The following is a 27,143-nucleotide window of genomic DNA, read 5'->3' on the forward strand; positions in this document are numbered from 1 at the left end:
CAGTAAAGGTGCACAGGGCTTGTTGGCAAACTTAGGATCTTAGGGGACCCTTCACTGTTTTATTTATGCATGTGTTGAGGTCGTATTCACCTGTGAAGTTACATGAGGATTGAAAATGCTTAAACATGCTCCACTGCTTTGAACCATGTTCAAACATCGTCAAGTGGTTTCGAATGGTCCTTCGTAGTTTCACCCTGTATACCAGAACAAAGTGGGGTTGCAGCCCCATAATGTCTTTAGAGAAGGGTTGAATCGTCTGGGAGGGTGCCAGAAAAGTCTAAGGCTATGAAGAATATTGCTCTGTTGCACACTGCACTGCAGACTGTTGTTTTCAGCTGCAAAATATATATGAATGAACGCTGCAAATGAGGGGGTGCTTTCATTGAAGCCTCAGTGTAACATGTCACTGTGGACATGCATTGCATAGAACTGCAGTGAAATTTGGTACCAGTGTGGCGTCATTAACCCACCTGACACCTCACATTTACTTCTGGGCTCTACCTTTATTTTGCTTATGTCAACACCTTGCTGTTGAAAGTGTCATCAAGCCTAAGGATGACCTCACAGGGCACCATACTTTGCCATATTATGGAAAGAGGTTGTAGGCATTTTTTAGCCAAATTTTGAATTTCTATGTAGCAGTGGGAGAAAATGATGGAGTTTAATATATAGTGATTCCTTTTGTATGATTTGTGTGTGTGTGTGGGGGGGGGGGGGGGGGGGGGGTTCCGTAATGGCTCAGGAAGTGTCGTATCAACCAATCTCTTCTTTTAATCAGTTTGTTCTGTAAATTTCTTTTTTACCCAGTTCAATACAGAATCTCGTCATTTATTATTCAATCAACACCTCAAATCTTAAGCATTCTTCCATAGTATCACACTCGAAAAGCTTTTCTCTTATCGACTGAAATGCTTATTGTCCTCATTTCAGTTCCATATGAGGCTATGCTCAAGATATGGCTTCAGAAAATAGTTCGTAATACTGAAGTTGAAATTATGCCTCTTTCTCAGAAATGCTTTTCTTTCTATTGCCAGTATGAACTTAACATCCTCCCCACTTCGACTGTCATGATTTATTTTTCTGCCCAAGTAGTGAATCTTATTCTGTACTTTCATTACCCCATTTCCTAATTTATGAGGGTGGTTTCAAAAGTTGTCGGAATCACCACAAGAGGTCAGCGCTAGCCCAACAAGTTGTTCCTGTGATATTCACTGGTCTGCAAGGAGACTGCATTGAAAAAGAAAGTTTCAGTGATTTAAGTACTTCTTTCTATTCCTCACAGGTAGGAGATGAGGTACTGGCAGAAGTAAAGCTGTGAGGACGGGGTGCGAGTCGTGCTTGGGTAGCTCAGATGGTAGAGCACTTGCCCGTGAAAGGGAAAGATCCCGAATTTGAGTCTCAGTCTGGCACACAGTTTTAATTTGCTAGGAAGTTTCTTTGTACGGGTTAATAAAATGGAATTATCACACAGGCTCAGTCATAAGTAAAGCAGTTGGTAGACTTGCTTTCTTAGTAATTTACTGGAGAAGTGCAATCTATCTACAAAGAATATTGCTTACAGATCACTCATGCGACCCGTCTTAGAATATTGCTGAAGTGTGTGGAACCATCCCATATATGACTAATAGGGCAGCACAAATAGGGATACTGAGGGAACTTAATGGAAAGACTCTTGAAAATAGATGTAAATCATCCTGAGAATGTCTGTTAACAGAATTTCAAGAAGCAGCTGTAAATGACTCTAGGAATATGCTACAACCCCCTATGTATCACTCATGGGGGGGGGGGGGGGATCATGATGATAGGATGAGAATAAATACTGTATGCACAGAGGCATTCAAACACGCATTCTTCATGTGCTCCATACGTGAATGGAACATTAAGAAACCCTGAAAACTGGTACAATGGGAACCTCATGGTAGTTTGCAGAGTGTAAATGTAGAATTTGCTGCATCATTGGCAAACTTGAAAGATCATTTTTCTTCTTCCTGAACTTAATTCCATTTTTAAATTTCTCCATAGTTTCTGTCACAGCTTGCTCAATGTATGTATTGAATACCATCAGGGATAGGCTGCTACCACATCTCAGAACTTCAACCACTGCTTCCCTTTCATGTCCTCCAACACTTAAAACTGCAGTCTGCTTTCTGTATGAATTGTAGATAACCTTTCAACCCCTCTATTTTATCCCTGCTGCCTTTAAAATTTCAAAGAATGTGGTCCAGTCAATGTCAAAAGCTTTCCCAAGGTATACATGTGCTATCAATGTAAGTTTGCCTTTCTTCACTCTGTCTTCTAGGATATGTCATAGGGAAGATCAGTTTGAGTTCTGGAGGCAGTAATAATCCCGTTGGACTTCTATCATTTTTTTTCCATTCTTCTGTAAATAATTTGTCAGTATTTTGCAGCCATGACTTACTAAATTGTTGGTTCAGTGATATTCACACTGGTGAGCAGCTGCTATGTTTGTAACTGTAATTATTATGGTCTTCTTGAAGTAGGAACTGTGGAATAGTTATGTCATGGCTGGCTTTCTCCTAGGAATTCAGCAACCTGGAGGGAATCCCATCTACTCCAGAGGCCTTGTTTTGACTTAGGTCTGCCTTTACTCTGTTGAATTCTTTGTGCAGTATTACTCTCCCATCCCATCTTCCTCTTCACTTTCTGTAACATTGTCCTCAAGTTAGTTTTTGTAGGCCTCTGTACAGTCCTGTTTCAGCTTCCCTTCCTTGCTTAGTACTAGCTTGCCTTCTGTGCTTTTGGTATTCATATGTTACTTCTCTTTTCTCCAGAGGCTTCTTTCATTTTCTATAGGAAATGCTTCTACAGCCTTGCATTTGTCCTCTAGCCATTCCAGTTTAGCCATTTTGCACTTTCTGTCAGTCTTGTTTTTGAGATTGTATTTCTTTCAGCTACTTGATGTACTGCATTCTTATATTTGCTCCATTTGTCTGTTCAGTAACTCCTGTCATACAAGTGTTTCTAAGTCACCCAGTTTTATATTACACCAATAACCTGACCAGTGGTTTCCTCTCCCGCAGACCTTGCCTACAAACAGATCTCCTGAGCAATACATTCCTCCCCGTCCAACAACAATGTTCCTACCCCCAGACCACACAGAAGCATCCCCCTTGTCACCCAATATTATCCTGGCCTCGAATACATCAACAAATTACTCTGCCAGGGATATGACTTTCCAAGTCAAGCCCTGGAATGAGATCATCCCTTGACAATATTCTCCCCACACCACCCAGAGTTGCCTTTCATCCCCCCCCCCCCCCCCAACTTCCGTAACATCCTTGTCAAACGCTACAGTATTCCCTGACCACCTTCTCTACCTAGCAGTTCCTTCCCCTGTAACCAACCCCGTTGCAAAACATGCTCCATGCATACTCTCCACAATCACTTACTCCAGCACTGCTACTGGTAAAATATACACAATTCAAGGCAGGGCCACATGTGAAACAACACATGTCATTTACCAGCTGCACAGCCTTTTACATCAGTATGATGACAACTAAACTGGCTGAGCGCATGAACGGGCACAGACGAACTGTCCGCCTAGGAGATGTCCAATACCCAGTAGCAGACCATGCCCTCCAGCATAATTCTAAGGACCTAGGAACCTGCTACACTGTATGTGCCATTTGACTTCTCCCACTCAACACCAGTCCCTCGGAACTGCGGAGATGGGAACTGGCACAGCAACACATCCTTTCTTCTCGCCATCCCCCTGGACTGAACCTACATTAACCAACCTCACTCCCATTTACTCTTCAGTCTTCTCCTTTTTCTCCCTCCTCTTTAGCCATTTATGCATCTTTTCATCCTACATTTTATCTTTATACTATATACCTCTTTACTTCTGTATGCATCCTCTTTGGCTTGAAGCTGGCACAGTACTTATAGTAGAATATCTTTGGCTTCCCTCTGACAACCATGCCTCCATCCTTGCTACCCTCCCTGTTTACCTTTCCCTGTTGCTTCATAACCTGGGTTGTGAGTAACTGAATCCACTTTCGCTTCTTCCTTTTTTTCCCCTCTCTCCTCCCTGATGAAGGAACAAAGTTCTAAAAGCTAGGAATGTAAATTTTCTGTTCTGTTTTGTGTATCTATCGGCTGTACAATGAGATAAGTACTGGCCAGCAACACCCCCCCCCCCCCCTCTCTCTCTCTCTCTCTCTCTCTCTCTCTCTCTCTCTCTCTCTCTCTCTCTCTCTCTCTCTCATATAAATCATTTTCACCTAACAATAACACAACCTCCTTTTTACATAGAGGTTCATTGAGAAATATTGATTATCATGTTCAGATTTACTGTTTCACTGAAATAAAATGGCTCAAGATCTGCCTAAAACAACTCAACACAATCATTTGTAACCTTTTGGTAGTTTGTATGGTGCTGATATGCATGTAATTCATCAAAAGATAGGGAAAGTTGCTGAGCAAGTGTGCTATGTTGCGATGTAAGGCCTAACCTCTTGTTAATAGTCACATATTAGTTCATACTTGCTTTGAACTCTGTGACCTAGGCAGTTGGAAAAAACCTTTTATCTCCAGCAGCTTCATTGGGGTGATTACGCAAATAATCAGGAAGTCCTCATTGTGTTTGCCTTGCACATATTAAACAACCTGCTGCTGCAATTCACAAAACGCTTCCTGATTTAGCCCCCTTCAAGTCAGCATGTAGAACTAGTGATTTGTAATTTATTCTTAATTGGATGCTATCCACCAACGGTTTCCTGTGTGGCATGAAATTTTCTTTGTGTTGCACAGTTGTTTGTGGCCTTTGCATTATGAATAACCACTAACTCAAAAATTGATTTGTATTTTTTGCATGAACAAGTTGTGAACTGCAGGCATATAGATCCACATTTCTCAACAGAGTGATGGCTGTGGTTTTTCATAACCTTATCAATCACTACAATTTACTGTTGCTAATTGTGCCTGTGCTGAAGTTTGCAACATGTTTTCATTGCAGATGTGTTGCTAGCACTGTTCTCAACAATGTTTCTTGTTAAGATCTCTGCCCACACTGCCGGCAAACCTTTCTCGTGGCATATTCACATCATATATACCTTTATTTCTCGTTGTGTATTCATATTGTCTGCTACGCTGTTCTGGTGCCAAGGAACCTATATCGATAAGTGGCATTGTACTATTTGCACCAAGGTCTAGTTGTGATTGGTGGATAATATCATTACTTAGGAAAAGTGGTGCAAATAAGCTGAGCATTTGCTGAATATCGAAGACTGTGCAACAGTCCATTTCCTTGTTGGGAAATGCAGCTCCAGTGATATGCATAGCCTCCCAAGGTAGAGTATTAACAAGCTTCTGGAGTGGTGCGTGCATAAAACGTTGTGTGCAGAGCATAATTCTTGGCATCATTCATTTGGAGAATGAAATGTGTTCCTCAATGCTCTCAGGGTGGACACAGACCTGATTTTTCTCCCAGCTGAAATTAGCCAAGTGCCCAACAAAAAAGTGAGCATCATACCAACGTAAAGTATGGAAGAAAATAGGTTTGTGTCTTGGTAGCTGGTACTTCAGATTGACATGTATTGTGAGCTGCCATGTAACTTCCTTGTAAGGTGACAGTGGTCTCTACGAGGAGTTTCAGCATGTCTAACAGCAGCCCACAGATATGACAGTCAAATGTGTTATTGTAGAAATCTTCATTTCCTTTTCATTTGGTCATGAGAACGTTTTGGTTTTAAAGCCTATCAACCTCTGATGAAAGTTTTTTGAGCTCAGTGAGCAGCCAAACCGCAGGATTATCATTGACATAAGATTCATAGTGGTTGAGACTCAGATCACAGTAAAATACAGTGTGGTACGCTGCTGCATATGATGTATGCTTTTCTGTAAAGGCGGTATGTAAGGTCGTCCAGTCACCTTCACAGTGAGTCAGAAGTGAGGAGGCATTCAAAGTCGGCATAAACTACAAACGGTCATTGCTCGTGGTGGTGAGCATTCGTAAACTTTGACTTTTTTTTCGTAGTAGGCATAACTATATGTACTTCATCCTTGGAAGTACAGTCTCCTAGATGGACCGCTAATAACTTGCGTGCAGAAAAGGCATTGAGTCACCTTAAGCAAATATGCTTTATACACTTGTGGTTACTCAGTTGAGAGAACAGACGTCAGGCCATTCTTTGATCCAAACATAATGATAATTATCACATTCAGAGAACAGCAGCATGTTCCATGCATCTTACATTCACCGGCAAATTTTGAGAAATGGAGGGGGGACAACCATACGCTTGTGAGATCCCCTGCTATACCTGCAGGACAAGACAGATCGTTTGATTTGTGGAAAGGGGCCAAAATGCGTGGCTGTCAGTTTCACTGGAACATACTACTTTATTCATTTAACAAACATTACAAGAGTAAAGGAAACATTAAAAACAGAGCAACCCAAACATTAATTTTACAACTTAATTCCCAGCTAAATGCACCATTCAGTCTCACACTTCAAGGGCAAAACAACTTTAAATTAAAATCGGCTAGAAGCCATACATAAACAACAAGAACAAATAAGAAAAGGCAGCACACCAAATGGCGCTCAGAATTTTCCAAGGTTCGGCCTGGAATTCAAACACTAACGCTCACTTAGGTGGGACAGGCAGTCGGCCCAACAGTTCTCTATCCGACTGCAACTCAACCAACACACAGACAATGGACCAAGCGACAGGATAACTTCTGCTCCGCCCGACCAGCACACAACAGGAAATTCCATGGAACTGCGCAGAAGGTATTGGCGCCCACAACAAATTACACATTTGACTGTCAAACTAGACGCTGTGCTAGACAGTCGCAACAGGAAGAGGAAAATACACTGCCTGAGTTTACGTAAACGGCCAGGGCAGGTAACCGAAATGTTAACGGTCATAAGGCAGAAGATTCCACTTGTGCACTTCAATTCCAAAATAATCAAGTTAAGTTAAACTCCACAGGAGGGCGGCTAGAATTTCACCATCTTGAAAACACACGCTGTTGCTCGCAGGAATGTCCCAGCAGCCCACAACGAAATTAAAATGACACATTGTGAACAGTTAGGGCTGGCTGGTAGATTAAGTAAAGACTCAACTTTCGTTTCTGGGATTGGTGAGCCACGGACCTCGTAGCAATGGGAACAAACCCTCACACTCCGACCGTGCGTCGATGCCACCAGAGACACCAGCCAGACACGCGCCACAGAGACTTCCTCGCTGCTCCGACCATCTGCCCACACACGGCACAGCTGGAAACTTTAAGGTGAATATCGATACAGGGTGCTGCTGCCACTCACGGGTGGGAGAGAGGATAACAGCATAATCGTAATAACTGTGGGAGACTAATCACAGAATAGCAACCAAGGTTTAATGCAAAGCATAACACGAGTCAACCATGGCTCAGCTTGTTCTGTTCATCTGTCTTGCTTTTCTTCACCAGGCCACAAACCTTAACCTACGTTCCAGTATTCTATGCCTCAAATTCAGGTATGTCCTGGATCTTGACAGGAACTCTATACCATCAATTACATCACCCACGAATATTGTCACCTACATGGTATGTACTGGAACGCCCAGGATGATCTCCATAATTGTAATTTCTCTCGACCATGCAAAACAGGCCTGATCCTTCCTGTTTTAGACATTAATGTGTGCTCTCTTATTAGCTATCTCCTTACGGAGTTTGATGCAGCTATAGCCTCCATTTACCAGATCAAATACATGTGTTTGGATGCCCAGGTGTAGTACACAGCTGAGTGCTTTAGCTGCCCTCTCACTTCCGTCTCGGAAAACCAGGCCAGTATAGCCCTAAATGTGGATTCACAAAACCACCTGGCAAATGACGTGCTCCACATTATCACACTATTTTCTCCCAAAAAAAATAACGAAGACTTGTCTCTCCAATGCCGTAGATATCTTAGGTGTGTTGCACCAAGTTTGATGCATAGCACCGCACTGCATTTAATGACAGTATACCACAGGTCATGGACTGTTTTGAGGAGCTCTGTTTCCATGAGAGGAAGACACACCCTGAGAAACCTGATAGTCTTGCTGGACTCTTGATCCTTGTGAATGGGTTTTGCTCCTTAAAGGCAACTGCTATACTAAGTATTCTAACTGCAATATGGTTTCACTGGCTTGATGTCCTTCACTAAAAAGGACAGGAGAGGGTACTGTACTTGGCCACAGGATCAGCTACTACTACAGGGTGATGAGGTCCATCCTTTTGATGATGGAGTTGGTGAGGTGCACAGGGGTATGTGCCGAGGCACACATACCTTTCATTGTTTTGTTGCCAGTGATGATTCTGATGCGGTTGAGTAGGAGGATGAGGTGGCACTAATGCGTCAGGCCAGTGGAAACAGGCTGGCTGTGGCGACAGCTCCAGGCACTGCTGATGCTGCTGATGCTGCTGCTGCTGCTGCTGCTGCTGCTGTAGGCCTGACCTGCTAGCCTGAGGGATGGTAGCTCATTGCTCAATCAACACACACAGTGCTTGGGGCAGCTGTGGCAGTTTTTGCCAATATGGCATGTTTCACTGGATGCCACTTTGGCTAGGTGCGCTTAGCCACCACCGGTACCCACGTTACAGTGTGCTGCAGCTGCATTGATGCAGCCGCTGTAAAAGAGAGGGAGAATAGTGAAAAAAAATATGTACAATGTTCCAGCATTGCTATGTAAGTAGGCTGAGTAGTTACCTTCCATGCACTGGGTCCATGTTAGAATCTACCTCTACTACAGTCAGCTATCTCTACCATCCCTTCAGCAAAGTCATCCTCTAAATGGGCCAGGTCACACTGCTTTGCAACTCTTCTAGAGCCAGTTCCCTGATCCATTCAGGTATCTCATCCTCGTCAGAATCTACATCTACATCTACATCCATACTCCGCAAGCCACCTGAGGGCGACAGAGGGTACCTTGAGTATCTCTATTGGTTCTCCCTTCTATTCCAGTCTCGTATTGTTCGTGGAAAGAAAATTTGTCGGTATGCCTCTGTGTGGGCTCTAATCTCTCTGATTTTATCCTCATGGTCTCTTTGCGAGATACGCGTAGGAGGGAGCAATATACTGCTTGACTTCTCGGTGAAGGTATGTTCTCGAAACTTCAAGGAAAGCCCGTACCAAGCTACTGAGCATCTCTCCTGCAGAGTCTTCCACTGGAGTTTATCTGTCATCTCCGTAACACTTTCGCGATTACTAAATGATCCTGTAACAAAGCGCGCTTCTCTCTCTCTCTCTCTCTCTCTCTCTCTCTCTCTCTCTCTCTCTCTCTCTCTCTCTCTCTCCCCCTCTCCCCCCCCCCCCCCCCCCCCCTATCTGGTACGGATCCCAAGCTGGTGAGCAGTATTCAAGCAGTGGGCGAACAAGTGTACTGTAACCTACTTCCTTTGTTTTCGGATTGCATTTCCTTAGGATCCTTTCAATGAATCTGTCTGGCATCTGCTTTACCGACGATAAATTTTACATGATCATTCCATTTTAAATCACTCCTAATGCCTACTCCCAGATAATTAATGGAATGAACTGCTTCCAGTTGCTGATCTACACTTGTCTACATTTACATTAATTGCCATTCCCTGCACGATGTGTCAATTCGTTGTAGATCCTCCTGCATTTCAATACAATTTTCTATTGTTGCAACCTCTCGATATACTACAGCATCATCCACAAAAAGCCTCAATGAACTTCCGATGTTATCCACAAGGTCGTTTATGTATATTGCGAATAGCAACAGTCCTACGACACTCCCCTGTGGCACACCTGAAATCACTCTTACTTCAGAAGACTTCTCTCCATTGAGAATGACATGCTGCATTGTGTTATCTAGGAACTCTTCAATCCAATTACACAATTGATCTGATAGTCCATATGTTCTCACTTTGTTCATTAAACAACTGTTGGGAACTGTATCAAATGCCTTGCGGAAGTCAAGGAACACGGCATCTACCTGTGAACCCGTGTCTATGGCCCTCTGAGTCTCGTGGACGAATAGTGCGAGCTGGGTTTCACATGACCGTCTCTTTTGAAACCCATGCTGATTCCTACAGAATAGATTTCTAGCCTCCAGAAAAATCATTATACTCGAACATAATAAGTGTTCCAAAATTCTACAACTGATCGATGTTAGAGATATAGGTATGTAGTTCTGCACATCTGTTAGACGTACCTTCTTGAAAACAGGGATGACCTGTGCCCTTTTCCAATCCTTTGGAACGCTACGCTCTTCTAGAGACCTATGGTACATCACTGCAAGATGGGAGGCAAGTTCCTTTGTGTACTCTGTGTAAAATTGAACTGGTATCCCATCAGGTCCAGCGGCCTTTCCTCTTACGAGCGTTTTTAATTGTTTTTCTATCCCTCTGTCATCTGTTTCGATATCTACCTTTTTGTCATCTGTGCGACAATCTAGAGAAGGAATAACAGTGCAGTCTTCCTCCGTGAAACAGCTTTGGAAAAAGGCATTTAGTATTTCTGCCTTTAGTCTGCCATCTTCTGTTTCGGTACGACTTTGGTCACAGGGTGTCTGCACATTTTGTTTTGATCCACCTACCGCTTTGACATAAGACCAAAATTTCTTACGATTTTCTGCCAAGTCAGTACACTGAACTTTACTTTCGAATTTGTTGAATGCCTCCCGTATAGCCCACTTCACACTACATTCCACTCCGTGTAATTTTTGTTTGTCTGCAAGGCTTTGACTATGTTTGTTTGCTGTGAAGTTCCCTTTGCTTCCGTAGCAGTTTTCTGACTCAGTTGTTGTACCACGGCGGCTCTTTTCCATCTCTTACGATCTTGCTTGGCACATATTCATCTAATGCATATTGTAAGATGGTTTTGAACTTTGTCCCCTGATCCCCAACTCTATCTGTACTTGAGATAAAACTTTTGTGTTGAGTCGTCAAGTACTCTGAAATCTGCTTTTTGTCACTTTTGCTAAACAGAAAAATTCTTCCTACCTTTTTAATATTTCTATGTACTGCTGAAATCACTGATTCTGTAACTGCTTAATGATCACTGATTCCCTGTTCTGCATACTGTTTCAAATAGTTTGGGTCTGTCTGTCACCATAAGGTCATATGTTATTGCCACGATTTGGTTCAACTGCTCAATGTAGTTTTCAGATAGTGCACTTAAAAAAATTTCACTGGATTCTTTGTCCCTGCCACCCGTTATAAACGTTTGAGTGTCCCAGTCTATATCTGGTAAATGAAAATCTCTGCCCAAAACTATAACATGGTTGGGAAATCTGCTCAAAATATTTTCCAAACTTTCCTTCAGGTGTTCTGTCACAACAGCTGCTGAGACAGGGGACCTATAGAGACTTCCAGTTACCGTGTTTGAGCCTCCTTTAACCATGACCTTCACCAAAATTATTTTACATTTCGTATCTGTCAATTTCCTTCAGTACTATTGCACTTTTTATTCATTAATCTTACGATGATTCCTGGTCCTGACGATGAAAGGCATGGTAGACAGGTAATGTGATTTACCTATATCTCTGTTGTTCTAAACACGCCTCCCCCTGACTGTCCATCCTGTTTCTGCGTTATACATTCCAATCTGAGTTCAGAATCTCATAACTGTTCACATCTGGTTTCAGCCAACCTTCCGTCCCTAGTACTATGTGAGCCTTGTGACCGTTTATTAATGAGAGCAGTTCCGGGACCTTTCTACAGACGTTCATGCAGTTTACTATTATCACATTAATATTGTCATTCCCTGTTGCATTTTGCCTACTGCTTCCTTGTTGTATCTCAGGAGGCGTCTTGATGGGGCCTAGGGAGAGAATTCTCTAACCTAAAAACCCCACATGTGCACTCCACACATACTCCGCTACCCTTGTAGCTGCTTCCTGCGTGTAGTGCATGCCTGACGTATTCAAGGGTTCCTACATTTCTCCACCCAATAGCGGAAGTCGTGACATTTGCACCCCAGATGTCCGCAGAATTGTCTGAGCCTCTGGTTTAAGCCTTCCACTCGGCTCCAAACCAGAGGGCCATGATCGGTTCTGGGAACAACACTACAAATAGTTAGCTCGATACGGTGCCTCTGATCCATCTCATCACTATCACCAAACATATATACCCCCCCTGCGGGTCTTGGGGGGAGGGGGGGGGGGTAGAATAGGCCCTAGGTATTCCTGCCTGTTGCAAGAGGTGACTAAAAAAAATCTCTCACGTTTCAGCCTTCATTTGGTGGTCCCCTGTAGGGTTTGACCTGTCACTTTGAAAATTCTACTGAAGTGCGAGCCATATGGGGAAGTACGCCTTACGGGGTGCACGAGTTATCCATAGTGTCCTTAGATTCGATCTCCTGAATGTCTTGTCATGGCTTTGCATCTCCACCTGCAATCCAGCTATTTGGGCAAGGACACTTTCCGGGGTATGTCATCTTCTTCAGTTGCATCCTGTCCTCTTTTGCCCCCATGACAATAATGGATTTCTCTGCGCCCAGTATCCAGCACGGTAGCCAGTCCATTGTGGTGGGGCCATCATGTACCCATTTGGTGGTAGCCCCCTGACAACACGGGGATTGCACTGCTGATGCGTGAGCTGTAAACTCCCCACGTATGCAAAAGGAGTAGATGCCTGTCTTCCTGGTGTATCAGGACTCCCGGCAACGGCCATCATGCTAGTTGGCCTTCGCTGTGGCTGGGTGGTGCCCTGGGGGAAAGCCCAAGTCAGAGTGGATGACACGCAATGAAGCAGATTAAGTCATCTCTTCCTGGTGACCGTACAGCAGTAGCAGTCTCTAAGGAGGGCAAGATCAAATACAGTGCCCACAAGAATGACCGTAATAGTTTCTTTCCCTCGCTACACCATGGGAGGAACATAGGGCTACAGAACGGAGAGAGCCATATTCACCTCAGTTTTTAGTGTGTAGCAGAACTGATGGGGACACCTTTCTACCTATGAAGCCTCAATTTTTTATTGAACACCTTAAGGATAAGTTTGGACAAGTGACAGTGCTGTCCAAGATGCGAAACAGTGCAGTCTTGATTCAGACAGCATCCCCAGCCCAATCCTGAGCATTACTTGCCTCCGACAAGCAGGTGACATTACCGTTTCCGTCACTCCCCATAAAAGCATCAACAAGGTCCAAGGGATCATTTTCCATCGCGATCTCCTCTTGCAGTCTGATGACGAACTCCACGCCAATTTAGAACAGCGGGATGTTCATATCATCCGACGCATTTACAGTGGACCAAAAGGCACCAGGGTTGCTACCGGTGCCTTTATCTTGGCCTTTGAGGGTGACTCGTTGCCTGGAAAGATCAAGGTGGTAGTTTACTGCTGTGACGTTAAGCCCTACATCCCTCCCCTTATGTGGGGCTTTAAGTGCTGGAAGTTCAAGCATGTCTTCCTGCTACACTTCGTAAATTTGGAATATTATACCCCATTAGATTGATTGCAACATATACTGCAGCTATGTCACCATCACCATCCCAAGTGCCAGTTGTTCCTCACTCTGAGCCATGAACAGTGGGCCCTCTGGGCCACCAGAATACATCCGCCACCTTGATGGCTTGATGGTAGGGGGCAAATCTTCCTCTGTTGCCCCCAAAGCACCTACTTCAGGAGCAAGCCCCCCACCCCCAAGCACAGGGGACATCGGTCCCCTCCCCCTGTTGGAGAAGCAACAGCCTCCTCTGGCTCCTCTTGTGCAGAAGGGGACCTTCAGGGCCCTCTCTCCCAAGGTCTCCACTAATGTCATGGCAGACACTTGCCAGTGGACGAAGAGCTTCAGTCTTCCTCCATGCCTGAAGCTGCTTCAGAGAAATCTTCCTAGCAAGCCCCTAAAGAGAAGCAAGAGAGCAAGCAAACTAAGTAATAGTGTGCTAAGAACAGGACCCTCTGGTGGCCCCAACACCACCACTCCCTATCAGTTCCGCATCTGAGGATGCGTTGGAGATCTTAGTGTCCCCTGTGGACCTGGATCTCACTGATGCCTCATCCATCTTAGTAATGGCTACAAATACTCAGTCGGTGGCAACAGGTGACCCTGAGGCATAACCTGCCTCCCACACTTCATGCCTTCCCAGCCTCACGATAATGTCGTCCTCCAGTGGAATGGTGGCTTCTCCCGCCACCTGGCTGAGGTACAGCCCCCTGTTGACAGTGGCCCACATTCTGGTGCACTGTCCCACTTTGACTGCCTTATGATGAAATTTTCAGTTACCGGACTCATTGCTGATAATTTTATCTGAGAACACCTCATTGGCTGATTCAGTTTTATGTTTTATTCGCAAGGGTGGGTTTTATCGTTTGATCTAAGATTTAGTGCATGTCCTTTGTCACTCGGTGTCATCCATCCTAGTGCTTTTAGGGTGGACGTTTTAATGGGTTGTAGAGTGGCTGGCTTCTCCTTTTTATTCTCATGGTCAGCCAGCCTTGATAATCTGTTTTGTCATCTTAATCCCTTCTAACAGTTTCTTGCGGTTCTGTGATTTTCTTCTCCCCTTTTGTCCATTTAAGTGTTTGTTGTCCTTCCATTGTTCTTGTGGTGTTGGAGACTGCTGCTGCAGTTGGTGAATAGTTTCCAGCTGCCTTTCTATGAGGTCAAAAGCCTCTAGAATTTTTGCCATAATAATACAAAATACAATACAAATAGCTACTACCGCATAGGTATTTTTTTCATCTACGCTTAGGTGACTGTTAGTGCTGTATATTTGGCACTGGAGGCTGTTCCTCAGTGTGTGGCGTGTGTGTTTTTTCAGCCTCCAGCTGAAGCTACATTTTCACCAAGTGAGCTAGAAAAAGAACAATCATGAAATAAGAAATAAATCAACAATATAAAACAAATTACACTACTACTACTACTACTACTACTACTACTACTACTACTACTACCACCACCACCACGATGAAATTTAATACTAACATGGCAGTTTACAGCCGTGGGCTGGACCTCAACAGGGAGTGTTTGCTATGTCCAGTCTCACATTGCTTAAACAGATTTTAATAATGCCTGAAGCAGTTCTTGTCAACGACAAGGAGTATATGTGCGCCATAAAGAAGGGTGAGGTAATTCTAGTACGACAGGATGTGCTTAGTGCAACTGCCCTGCAGTTACAGTGGCAGTTGCAGTTGCCAGTGGCCGGCTCTTCAAGCCCGGCGCATGGCTGCTTCCAGCGGGTGCGATTCTGGTGCACAGAGTGCGCCCGAGAAAGTTTTTCGGATATGTTTAGTGTGGTCTGTGAGAGTGTAATTACGTGGATCATGTCGCTATCAGAATAAAAAAAAAAAAATTGCATAGTAGCTTAACATTGTCTAAATTGTTTAAACACAAACGTCACTTTTGAGATGTTAAGATTTTAGAAGTAAATGTACAATATTCTTAAATTGGTTAAACAATATCTTGTGCATGATATATTAGCATACCGTCATGAGGTCCTCGGCATTTAGCAGCTAGATGTAGATTGAGCGAATTTCCCGCAATTTTTAATCTTCGCTGCCATCTTGGATTATGTCATGGGAGGTCAAGAGCACCTTTTGGTGTAGTGGTGTTGTGAAGTAGGTCAGATGGCCTCTGGACCTCAGTGTGAACACACTGGATGGAGCTACTGTATAGTGCTCAATGAGTGGCTACTCACAATGTTTAAATAAACAATATACTGCACTGCATACAAAATATAGACTTACATCCATCCTATCTTGCAGCCTAGCACAGACTGTTTTTCCCTGCCAATTTCTGAATGGGAGAGGGGAGGGGAAGGGAGTTACGTTAGTATGGTCTCCCAAGTTGTCTGTTGCTCAGGTTGCTCTGTGTGGCCCTGTACCCAGCAGTTATAGCAAATTATTTCTCCTTACAGTGACCAGGCTTGTTACATGTGTAACATTCAGGATTTGTGTTGAATAAGTGTTGTTCTTCTCACATATCATTTGACCATCATTAGTAGTAGGACAAAGAGAGCACAACCACATTCTGCATTGTTGCTAAATTTATTCAAAATGGCAGCCATGATGTGGCAATGTCGTCATGGCGGGAAGTTCAAGTTTTGGTGGGAAAATAGGTCAGTTGAGCTACCTCCTCAAACCTAAGTCATCCAACCACCACATCTACCTTGGAATTGGTGGGAAATGGTCAGTCTCCATCCAGCTGTTGCAGAGGAAGAAGTGTACTTCAGTGGGAAGCTGAAACAGTTTATTTAGGGATGGATTTCACCTAGTTTATTTATTACGCTGATACAAAACACTAGCCCTGATTGCAATACATAGCCTACAATGTGCAAACTACTCTTAAATTAGCAAAATAATGCAGTACACTGATGTACAGACACATTCACTGTGTGTTAAATTGTCGGAATAATGTATGTGTAATGCTCAGCAAACATGCTCACAACACTTATACGAAATAATGCAGTGCACAAACACTCACTGCATGTGAAAATGTTTTCAAACGATCATTGAGAAATTCAACTGTGGCTTACCAGCTATCTGTTCCCTACAGAGGTCCAAGGCGGAATGATGACCAGCTGTGACAGGCACACTCTCTTGGGCAGTGCACTGACACGGGTCCAACCTGTCCCACAAGCGAGATTTCTGGGCATGCCCACCTGGAGAGGGTGGTAACGTGTTTACGGGGCCACCATGTCAGGTGCGCTGACACATCACCTTCATATCTGCAGGTCCAGTGCAGATTAGCATAAATAGTCGGAGACACAGTCTTCTAATTGCTATACGTGCCAGTCTGTCCCACAGGCGAGACGTATCTGGCTGGCGCCCATGACATGAATGACGACTCATTGAGAGCTTCCATATGTGATAGCTCTATGACATGGCCTAATTGCCGAGCAAGATCTTATCCTAGCAACCCACCCTCACAGGTGCAGCTACAAGGTTGTCAGTGTTATATTGATGTCTCATGTGTATGTAAATGAAAGTCTAGCCTCCCTCTGGACATTCTATAGGAATCTTTTGCACTGCTTATGGAAACTGTTAACGAAAATCTCCCAGAATAACATCGAATGCATTCTTCCTTATGCTCCTAATGAGGCACACCATCCATTGTGTGTCACCCTTCCCAGAAAACATGTCCTGTTTTCAACAAACTTCTCAGAGATGGTAAACATTCACTCTTGTTCTCACCGTTAAAAGCCTTCATTGCGTCTGTACATGCTTGCAAAAACACTGTTAATCATAAAAGCATTCCTGTTGTTTGGAAAGAGAGATGATAGTCACATCAAGCCCTTCGAGGAAATAGTGATGTTCCATAAAGGCTTCTCATTGGCTGTCCATTCAAATAAAGCTCTCTCATTGGTCACCTAAGTCTGTATAAACCCACAACCCCCCCCCCCCCCCCCCTCCATAGTCCTCAGTCCACTGCTGTCAGCCTTGTTGTGTGTACTCTCATCTGTGTGTGTCCTCTCAGGAGTACTCCACTGTTTTGTGCCATCTATACATTGGTTATACCAGGCTCACCCATTGTTTCCTCCTATGTAATGACCCACCCACACAATGTGATTGTGGAGCCAGACAGTATCCCACATATTGGTGGAATGTCCCCTTCTTTCCACTCTTTGTGTTAAGCATCGTCTTCACGATTTCTTAAATTTAATATTAGATGATTGACGAATGGTTGAACTGATCCTCAGTTATCTCTATGAAAGTGTTTTTATATTTCCAGGTATAAGATTCTACTTTAGTCTTCGAGCATCGGCAGCTTTGTTGTGGTTGGGCCCTCTTTCCCAGTCTTATGAGTCGGTGACCCCATGACCGCTCCTTTTTTTCCAGTTCTTAGATTGGGTTTCACCTTTTATGCCTTTTACTATGGGTGTTTAATGTTTATTATTCTATAATTTGACTCCCCTGACTGGATCCATCCACTTTTAGCGGACCCTCTTTCTTGTGATTAACTTCGGAATTGCAGGACTGATGACCTCACCGTTTGGTCCCATAACCCCTCTCAATCAGTCTGTGTTGCGTACATTTTTGTCACCAAGATGAGGAGAGCTAGCAGCAACAAGATAAGGATAGTTCTGGAGGCAGTATTACCAACTTAGTAAATAATTGGTATTTTGAGTGTGTATTTCATGTGTATGTTAAATTCACCTTATTAATTCCATTTCCGTTTCTTGTTATAGTACAACTCCAGGATTTTATCTTGGATTTTGAGGAGAGACGGGAGGGAACTGGACCTTGGCACTGTACGTCCAGCCTCCTGTGGTGGGCTCGCAGCCAGGATTGCCTTGTGAGTATAATTTTCATTGAAATTTGTTCCTGCATAGTAGCGGTTCTAACATGTTCTTGTTTCATACTCTTTCCCCCCCCCCCCCCCCCCCCCCCTCCGCTCTCTCTCTCTCTCTCTCTCTCTCTCTCTCTCTCTCTCTCTCAAGAACTATCCACTGCACAAGCAGCAACACTAGGAGTAGGAGTAATAGTATAGGAAGTTTTATTTTCTCTCACAAATTGGTTTATATGTCTTGTATGTTGTAGGCGAGACAAACCAATTGCCAGACGCCGGTTCTGATGAGAATAGCGACATTCCTGAATGGGTCAGGCAGAGGGTCACTGAAATAGAGGTGGAAAGGCGTCTCGATCTGGCCCTGTTTAATGATGGTGCTGATCACTTTTTTTAGGGTGGGTGGAGTTGCCCAGTGAAATGTTCATGCATTGGAGCCAGAGCAAAACAGGTAATTACTCACTCTGCTTATAACCTTGTGATCATCAGTATTCTCCCTTTCACTGTGCCAACAATGGCAAGAAATGTACTTAACTATAATTTTTTTTTCATCTCTTCTTCTACAGTGGTCACGTCTCCACAGCCATGACACAGCGTGGTACACGTGGCGGCGGCGGCGGCGGCGGTGGCTAAACCTTCCTCTCCAAAGCAGTACCTGGTAAAGTATGTGTCTCCTATAAGGGCGCCGCTACACATAGCACGGGAGGTCACAATTGCCACCCAACACCACCGCTCTGGTGTCTGCGGACCGACCAACGATTTACCACCCCTCAAGTTATCGATTGAGTCTGCAACAGCAGCAAAAGCAACAGCATTGGAAACCATCGCCACAGCCTGGCTATTCTCATTGGTGTGACCCGGTAGCGCCACAGTATCCTCTTCTGTGATCCATATCAGCCTCGCCAGAATTGGTGTAAACACAAGGTATGTGTGGCTTGGCGCATTCATATTTGCCTCTCCCCAGCACCTTATCAACGGAGTGAACATAGAGCAGTATTAATAGTAATAGAGATGATCACATGGATAGTGGCAGTTCCCTTTCCCCATCCTATCAGTGAATGACATCAGGTCAGTGACACCATAATCACAGTTAGAATACACGGTAATTAGACACTTTCAAGGAGCGAGTCTTGTCCACAAGGATCAAGAACCCGGCAGGAGGGTATCGGAACCCTGCTCGTTTTCTAAGAGCATACCCTTCTGTCGTGGTAAAGGAGCTGCTCAAAGTAGTCAATGATAAGTTTCCTCGCCATTCAATGCAGTGCGTGCTTTGTAGCAAACAATCGCATCCCGACAATGTTTACGCTCGCGTTGAAGAGGCAACTCTTAATCATCTTTGGAGAGAAAATGGGTTGATGCCACAGAGCACGTCAAGCATCTAGTGGTTTCGTAAATCCATCTGGAGTGCTATACTGGCCTGGTTTTCCGAGGTGGAAGTCGGAGGGTCAGTTAAAGCACTCAGTCAGATACTACACCTGCACATGTCTATGATCCAGTAAATGGAGGATTTAGCTATATCAAGTTGCCTAATGATGTAGCTAATAACCAGGCATGCATTAATATCGAAAATAAAAAGGACCAGGCTTATTTTACAGACGCCAACACCTGTTTGCCGTTTGTTTTGATTTACAAAAAGCGTAAGACAACACCTGGCGACATCATATTTTTGCCACATTATACGAGAGGGGTCTCAGAGGCCCAATCCCGATTTTTTATCCAGAACTTCCTACTTTCCATATCCAAGTTGGTGCTTCCCTTAGTCCCCCCCTCATATGCAAGACAATGGGGTCCTGCAGGGCTCTGTATTGTGTGTATCTCTATTTTTAGAGGCCATTAATGGTCTAGCAGCAGCTGTAGGGCCATCTGTCTCACCTTCTGTTTGCAGACGACTTCAGCATTTCGTACTGCTCCACCAGTACTGGTGTTCCTGAGCGGTGCCTACAGGGAGCCATCCACAAGGCACAGTCGTGGGCTCTTGCCCACGGTTTCCAGTTCTCGGCTGCAAAGTCGTATGTTATGCACCTCTGTCGGCATCGTACCATTCTTCCAAGACCAGCACTTTACCGTGATGACGATCTACTCTCTGTAGTGGAGACATATCGATTCTAGGACTTGTTTTTGATGCCGATTGACTTGGCTTCCTCGCCGTTAGCTTAAGTGGAAGTGCTGGCAGCACCTCAGTGCCCTCCGATGCCTGAGCAACACCAACTGGGGTGCAGATTACTCTACACTGCTGCAGCTCTGCAGAGACCTTGTTCAATCCCACCTTGACTGTGGGAGTCGCCAGGCGACAGGCGCTTTTAGGATGATTCCGGTGACCAGCGTCCTGGTGGAAGCCTGAGTTCCTCCATCGCAGATAATGCGTGCGCAATTGATCTCCAGTTACATTGCACAGTTTCGTAGTTCTCCTGTGCATCCGATTTACCATCTCCTTTTCCCGCCAATCACGGTTCCTCTCTCTCATCAGCGGCCCACGTCAGGACTTCCAATTGCAGTTTGTGTCCAATCCCTTCTTTCGGAACTGAAGTCCTTGCCCTTACCACCTATACTTGAGGTCCACTCACATACACCTCAATGGTGTTCACCTAGACCGCGGCTTGCTTGGACATTTCACGTGGCCCTAAGAACTCTGTTAACCCTGCGGCTCTCTGCTGCCATTACTGCACGATTCTTCACGTGTATGGAGACCATGAAAGGGTTTACGACAGCAGCTCAATGGTTGACGATGATGTCGGCTTTGCGTATGTCCATGGAGGACATATTGAACAGCATTCTTTGTCTGATGGCTGCAGTGTTTTCACTACCGAGCTGGTGGCTATATCCCATGCTCTTGAGTACATCTGCTCATTCCCTGGAGAGTAATCTCTTTTGTGTACTGACTCCTTGAGCAGCCTACAAGCTATCAATCAGTGCTACCCTTGTCTTTTGGTAGTGACCATCCAGGAGTTCATCTATGCCCTGAAACGGTCCAGTTGTTCAGTGGTGTTTGTCTGGACCCCAGGTCATGTCGCAATCCCAGGCAACAAACTTGCTGACAAGCTGGCCAAACCGGTTATGCGGAAACCACTTATGTAGATTGGCTTCTCTGCAACTGACGTGAGTTCAGTACTATGCCGCAAGGTTTTACGGCTTTGGGAGACGGAATTGCATAGCCACAGTACATACAACAAACTGTATGCCATTAAAGAGACTACAAATGTGTTGGAGACCTCCACATGGGCCTCTCACAGGGACTCTGTGGTTCTCTGTCAGCTCCTTATTGGCCACGCTTGGGTGACACATGGCTACTTTCGGTGTTGTTGCGGCGCTAGGCCGACAGTGGCCCATGTCTTGGTAAGCTGTCCTTTGGCTGCTCTGGGGCAGACTCTGTTGCCGGACTAGATGCCATTAATTTTAGCTGACAATGCCTCATTGGCTAATTTAGTGACGGTGGGTTTTATCATTATATATAAGTTTTAGCACATGTCCTTTGTCCCTTTGTGTTCTGCACTGATGTTTTAATATGTCACAGAGTGGCTGACTTTTTCCTTTTATTCTCTTGGTCGGCCAGCCACGGTCATCTGCTCTCTTGTTTTTACCCCTTCTACCTGTTTCTTGCTGCTCTTTGTGGTTTTCTTTTCCTGTTTTGTTCATTGTAGTGTTGGTTGTCCTCCTGTCGTTCTTCGGGTTCTTCCGTTCTCCTGTTATTGTGCTGTATATCTCCTTTCTTTTCTTCTTTCCCTTGTGTACTTATTTTACCGTGAGCAAAGGGATCAATGACCTCGCAGTTTGGTCCCTTCCACCAGTCTTTAAAACCAACCAACCATGGTCACTCCTGGCTCATGAGAGAGATTAGGATCGTAGGGATCATCCTGAACATCCCGGTACATATCGTATAGGTGACAATATTCGTGTGTGTTATGACTTTGATGGTGTAAAGTTCCCCATCAAGATGCAGGACATACCTAAATTTGAGGTGCAGAATACCGGAATATTGGTTCATTTTTATGGCCTGGAGAAGAAAAGTATGTCAGATAAGCAAGGTATTGTCATCGGACGCCTTAATTTCTCAAAATTTGCGGATGAGTGAGAGTTGCATGTAAACATGCTGCTTTTCTCTGAAGGTGATAATTATCATTATGTTTGGATCAAGCCATGTCCCGACTCCTTTCCACCCAACTGAGTAAGCATCATAATGGTAAGCAGCATAAGGTGCCTCAATGCCTCTTCCTCAGACAGGTTATTAGTTGTGCACCTAGTAGATAGTACATTGCAGTTCCAAGGACCCAGTATGTGTTGTTATGTGTACTGAGGAAAGCAAATACGTAAGGTTTAAGAATGCTCACCACCAGGAGTGATTCCTGTTTACAGTGTATGCGGACTTCAAATGCCTCCTCACTCCTGTGACCTGCTGTGAAGGTGACCTGGCAGCATCACATACCACCTTTACAGAAACACACATACAATATGCAGCAGCGAACCAAATTGTATTGTCCTGTGATTAGAAAACTGCTACAAATCTTATGTCTGCGATAATCCTTCAGTGTGGCTGCTCACTGAGCTCATAAAACTTTATGGGAGTTTAGTATGCTTTGCAGTGACACATTACCTGACCAAATCGAAGGAGACTGAAGATTTGTATAATAACAAGGTTGATTATCGTATTTGCTTGCTGCCATTAGAAAAGAGGAAACTCTTTGTATCAGTCACTGTCATCTTATAGGGAAGTTCCGTGGCGCAGCTCACAGTACGTGCAATTTCAAGTACCAGCTTCCAAGGCATTTTCTTCCATAATTTAAGCAGGTTTGATGCTTGCTTTCTAGTTGAGCACTTAACTGATGTCGGTTGGGAGAAAATCGGGTCAGTGTCCTACCTGAGAGTGTCGGGAAATACATTTCATTTTCCAAATGAAGGGTAACATGAATTATGCTGCTCTTTCTTGATACACTGTTTTATTCAGGTGCCTCTACAGAAACTCATTGAAACTGTACCTCAGTGTTGCGTTTCCTGATGAGGAAAAGTTTCAACATTTTCCCGTATGAGTATGTGGATAGTATTGCGAAACTCAACGAGGCCAGCTGACATAACTGCGTTCTCCAGCAACCTTACAGGCGACGCCATCACGGGTGCAGAGTATGAGCGTGCCATGAATGTCTGATTGGAACTTGAGGTCCGCACTTTAAGCCAATATGCACAGGTTTACATGGACACAGACGTGCACTTACTTGCGGATGTTTTTGAGAAATTCTGGAGTCTATGTATTGCCACACTTTCTCTGGATCCCGCCTTTTATTACATGGCACCAGGGTTGTCTTGAGACGCAATGCTTAAGAAAATGAAGTGATACTGACATACTTCATTTCTTTTAGCGAGGTATTTGTGGGGGACTTTGCCATTGTATCCACAGGCATGCAAACGCGAATAACCCACAGGTTTGACGCGTCTCTTGATTCAAGTTACATAATGTACCTGGATGTAAATAACTTAAATGGGCACGCCATGCATTGATCACTGCTGATTGGCGAATTTCAGTGTATGCCAGAAGACGAATTCAAGGGATTGGGTGGAAAAATCCTGGGGGGTATGGCAGCTGATTCTGAGATAGGATATGTGGTGGTGGCAGAACCCACATACTGTATTGGTTAGCGTGATACACATGCTTATTTGCCATTGTGTTCAGAGCAACTAGGTCTGTAAGGCGGCTCCACCCCAAAACTGATTTGTTATGCCAGGTGTTTTCTCAAGCCACATATGACCAATGTATATTTTGTCATCAGTGACAATTAGGTCAGTTGGACTCCAGACCTCGTGGTGAACACACTGGATGGTGCAACTATCTATGACACCTCAAAATTGTGTAAATAAAGAATGCATAAAAAAATAAGACTTACGTCTGTCCTATCCAGCAGCCCAGCACAGACTTGAGTCCTCCTCTAGTCAACTTCTAGATGGGGCAGGAGAGAGGGTTAGGTTGGTGGTGGTAGCCCAGTTGACCTGTTTTCCCACCATGTCATTGTGACTTGGCCACGTCTATGGCCACCATCTTGAATAAATTTGGCAACAATTTAGTAGGTCATGTTATCTTTGTCCTACTGCTATCATAATACTCCCACAAAGCCAACAGCTGTTTCCTTAAAGGTCTTACATTGTGCTAGTCTGACTACTTTGCTTGCTTCCTTGCCATGGATGAGTGTGTGTCAAACTCTCTGATCAGCTTCGAACAGCTGAATGCAGTTCTCATTGTAGTCTTCTACCAGCTTGTATGTTTGAGTGTTAACGTTTCGTATCCTGTCTGCAAACTGCCGAATAGATTCGTCCCATCGATCCACAGACTATGAAGTTGCTCTTTATAGAATCGGATAGAATTTTTGCATTTGAATCTCTGAACAACTGTTGCTTTGAATTCATTGTGATCTGACTTCACGCAAGTGGGCTTCACACTGATGGAATCTTGTGCGATTCCCAGAATTCTTAATTTAGCAACTGGTAATTTATTTGAATCAGTCCAGGAACCTAACAAGGCATCTCCTTCAGGTTTAGGGGAGAACACTTTCACACTTTCCTAGGGTGTATTGCTAAACACGGGTAGTGATGGTAATAATTGGAATTTTTTTATGTGGCCACCATGGCAAGAGCTATTATTTTAAAAGTCATGTGAAAGGCTGTGCTCAGAATTTTATATGGAGTTCAAATCTGTGATCAGAATTAAAGGAATAATTTTATTTCTCTTTCTTCCTTTATGGTAAGGACTGGTTTGGATATACACTGTGGCATTGCCATGTACTTGACTAAGTTTCTGAGTCTTGTGCAACTTGCACAAGTTGTTCTTGATTTAGGAATATTATCAAAATGGTTTTATCTTTTTTTGAAGCAAAAGGGGGAGGGAGCTCGAGGGAATGAAAGTAACATCTCTTTAGTGTGTAGGTTATCTCAGAGTAATCATAAGTACTTTTTCTGCATTGGACTATAATATTAATAAAGATCTCAACAAAATATATATTTTATTACATTAAAATACATTTCACTGTACAAACTCAAGCAGACTCTTTTTTTTTACTTTTTGCAAATACCATAGTAACTCCATCAATATTTATATCTTGCTGGATATACAATAAATCTAGACTAGTGAGTCGTTATTCGCCCATAGCTGTTCTAAGCCAAGTCTTGAGGCGGCTAAGAGTTGAGAATGTACGTTCTGCTGTTGCTACACTAACTGGTAGCGTGGAAAACATTTTTAGAATCGTGCAAATGGAACGGTTCATTTGTCGCACACATCGATTATATAAAGAAGAGACTCCAGAATTTTAAGACCTGCCTCGACATGGTGCTTCTGCCTAGCAACACAAAATTCGAATTCTTACACTAAAAATCAATAGAAGTCCTTAGAAACGGCTTGTTTAGCTCATGTTTCTTTCACAATTACAGTGTCTTCTTCGCTGTGTGGTGTACGCTGAGAAAAATCCTAAGAGAGATTCCGGGGGAGAGCCTTTTCTCCCCCAGAATCTCTCTTAGGATTTTTCTCAGCGTACAACACACAGCGAAAAAGACACTGTAATTGTGAAAGAAACATGAGGTAAACAAGCCTTTATATCTGATCTCTGGCATGTCCAAGGGGCTTCGAAAGTATTCTTCGGTGGACTGTGCGGGTAGGTGAGTATCTGGGTATACCTATCGGAAAACCATGCGTGGTGCTTTCATTTCCACATCCAGTTGCTCAGCGACATTTTGAACTCCAGAAGGTGTGCTTACACTGTGATTTGTATTGGCACATGTACGGGATACATGTAGATGCGCCCGCATCTCGTGGTCGTGCGGTAGCGTTCTCGCTTCCCACGCCCGGGTTCCCGGGTTCGATTCCCGGCAGGGTCAGGGATTTTCTCTGCCTCGTGATGGCTGGGTGTCGTGTGATGTCCTTAGGTTAGTTAGGTTTAAGTAGTTCTAAGTTCTAGGGGACTGATGACCATAGATGTTAAGTCCCATAGTGCATTTGAACATGTATATGCGACTTTGCGACATGTATCACGACTTGTATGAGTTGACAAGTATCAACCCCGTACAAGTATGATTTACACTAGTTGATTTGTATCACTGTGCGATGGCTTCCGATGACGATTTGGAAGATTTCACATTTTTATGTGCTGGTACAATTGCTCTTTTGGAAGATGACAGGAAGAAAAGGCGGAGGAAGCGTAGACGGTGGCAGAGAGAGTTTCTTCGCAAACACGCTACTCATGGAGCTTACACAGTGCTCATTCAGGAATTAACGCTAGAGGATGGCTCATGTTTTAGAAGTTATGTTAGGACAAGTATGGAGGATTTCCGCGATTTGTTATCTCTTGTGGCTCATCTTGTGTCCAAAACCAACACAAACTTTCGGGAAGCGATTCCACCAGAGGATCAGTTGGCAGTAACACTGTTTTTTGGCCACTGGGGATTCCTTTTCGATGTTAATGTATCTGCATAGAATATCAAAAAGTGCCATATGCGACATTTTTCTTCGTGTTTGCGAGGCCATTGTGCGAGTTTTGTCCCAAGAAGTGAAGGTAAAAGTTTTATATAAATCAGAGAATGTAATACATTATATAATTTTTTCATGCATCTGGCACGTATATCAATTTTTTGCTATTATTCCGGCAGCCTCGCGTGATAATGTTAACAATGGATGCTAATGCCGACAATTGTATGTGAGACACTGGCATTAGCAATCACGCATCAATGCAAATGTTTTGTCATGAAATCTTCGTTTTACAAGGGCAATTACTTTTAATGAGCGGACGAGGGTACATACAAGTAACTGCCAACCAGGAACAGCAGCACAAGTTTTCTATCGTGTCATTGATGTTGCCAACATAACCACATGAGGCTGCTGGAATAGGAACTAAAATTTTAATGGAACATACATTATGCACCATAAATTTCTCAAATTTAGCTGAAATTGGTTAACTTTTAATTCTTTGGAACGACTGACATACTTCACTCAGTAATACAATAT

General features: G+C 43.9%; 1 long non-coding RNA gene across 1 annotated transcript in view; it reads left to right on the forward strand.

Annotated features, from left to right (window-relative positions):
* LOC126271866 (uncharacterized) overlaps positions 1-25,504 on the forward strand; it is a 62,162-nt gene extending 36,658 nt beyond the window's left edge. Inside the window, exons 3-5 of the long non-coding RNA XR_007549153.1 lie at positions 18,075-18,181; positions 18,427-18,623; positions 18,739-25,504. This is a non-coding gene — a long non-coding RNA (uncharacterized LOC126271866). The remainder of the gene's footprint in view (positions 1-18,074; positions 18,182-18,426; positions 18,624-18,738) is intronic.
* Positions 25,505-27,143: the final 1,639 nt, after the last annotated feature.

Source organism: Schistocerca gregaria, chromosome 5, assembly GCF_023897955.1.
Source record: "Schistocerca gregaria isolate iqSchGreg1 chromosome 5, iqSchGreg1.2, whole genome shotgun sequence".
NCBI lineage: Eukaryota > Metazoa > Arthropoda > Insecta > Orthoptera > Acrididae > Schistocerca > Schistocerca gregaria.